General features: G+C 34.9%; 1 non-coding gene across 1 annotated transcript; it reads left to right on the top strand.

Moving 5' to 3' along the window:
• The first annotated feature begins 1,286 nt into the window (after nucleotides 1-1,286).
• Nucleotides 1,287-1,450, top strand: LOC142444050 (U1 spliceosomal RNA). The gene has a single exon (XR_012783731.1). It is a non-coding gene; the product is annotated as a U1 spliceosomal RNA (small nuclear RNA).
• Nucleotides 1,451-1,850: the final 400 nt, after the last annotated feature.

The following is a 1,850-nucleotide window of genomic DNA, read 5'->3' as shown; positions in this document are numbered from 1 at the left end:
AGAAAGCCTGGTGATATAGCACATATTCATATCAAAAGCTGGGAAGTGCAATTTGAAAGCTCTCATGCCAAATATATCATAAATACTTTCACACACAATGTTTCAGACTATCATAAAACGGGAGAATATTGTTTTATCTGTCATGATAGCAAATGAGGGCTGCTGTTTCCTTGACTTAATTAGTTTAAAAAGCAGAAAAACAAAATTAGGGTAGTATTGGATGACATATATATTAAACATATCATTCCAGCAAGCTCTTTTCGCTGACATATTTTATAACAATTTATAGTCTTGGAAAACAGCCTTTTGTTAATTTATAATTATATATAGGTAGCAGTGCATTTTTCTCCATTCTATAGGACCAGGTAATGACTAAGTTTTGTTGCCTAAAAGCTATACAAGTAACGAAGCATTAAAAGACGGATATAAGTGAAAGTGCTTTTAGCAGGTGTGTGTATGTGTACAGGAGCAGGGGAGGAGGGGGGAGAGGTGGAGAGATGAGGCAAATGGCATCCAATTTGTGGACTGAGACGATCTTTGATCTACTGAGTAGTCTTTTTTGAGTGCTTCAAGGTGACACTAACAAACATTGTTTTTAATGAAGAAAAATAATTGCTGATGTTGTTCATTACGTTCCCACTGGAACCGTTAATTTAAACAAGGTAATGAATTAAGAATGACAAACAGATCACAGTCTCCACACTCTCCTGTGCAGTTGTCACAGAGAACATTTTGTAGTCTTGTTGTCAAATATTATCAAATTGCAGTTTTACTTTACAATTAATTTCGAGGAGGATTAAACCTTGAAAACATACTAGCAATGTGACCCACTTATTGAGGCAAGGATTTAATTCATTCAATTAATAAATCTTTAAACTACTTTGCAGTCTGTCTTTTTTCCTTCCATGAAGAAAAAGCAAATGAAAAAATACAAATTCAACAATTCAAAAACTGCTCAGTACTTCAGGTGTGGCAACGGCCCTTTGCAGATCTCATTTCTACTTTGTCATAAATTTGTTTCAAGTGTGAGTCTTAAAACTATTGTATTTTCTTTGTATAAAAGGCCCAGTTAACTATCATGGATCATATAAGAAATAACCTGTTTGAGATATCATGGTTGATTAATCATCTGGATGTATAATAGATTTGTTTAGGGATACCATTCACATCTCTTGCTCTTCAAAATTCACTTGAATTGGGCAACATTCATGTATTTGTTTCCTATAATGGCCAAAATTTGCATTAACTAACACATTCACAGACCTTGTTAAAATATTTTAAACATCATACTTACCTGGCAGGAGAGATACCATGATCACGAAGGTGGTTTTCCCAGGGTGAGGCTTATCCATTGCACTCTGGACGTGCTGACCCCTGCGATTTCCCCAAATGTGGGAAACTTGACTGCATAATTTGTGGTAGTGGGGGACTGCGTTCGCGCTCTCCCCTGTAAAAAAATTTTTTTAAACATCTACTTTTCTATCAAGTAATATTACAAGTTAACTGTATATTTACCATGAGTTAAAGAGTGTTCTAATCAATAGTTCATGCACAATCTTTGTGGTCATTCAATTCATTATTATTCAATCATGTCATTGCAGAATAATGCTAGAATCATTTCCTTGTCTACGACAAGATATTTGAAAGACAATCACTTGGTCAACCATTCGGTTGCTGTGTTAGACCAGGTTGACTGGAGAAACAAACTCAGGGACACTCACATATGCATAATAAAGAGCTTTATATAAAAGAGTAATTATAGATTAAGAAAACATCCTGCCCAGTTCAGATCAAGTCCATAAGTCTGATATTAGCCCATAATTATGATACCAGTCCATAAATTTCTCTTC

This window comes from Tenrec ecaudatus, chromosome 3 (genome assembly GCF_050624435.1).
Source record: "Tenrec ecaudatus isolate mTenEca1 chromosome 3, mTenEca1.hap1, whole genome shotgun sequence".
NCBI classification, from domain to species: domain Eukaryota; kingdom Metazoa; phylum Chordata; class Mammalia; order Afrosoricida; family Tenrecidae; genus Tenrec; species Tenrec ecaudatus.
Note: the sequence above shows the minus strand (reverse complement) of the source record. Positions and strands in the feature narration are given on the sequence as shown.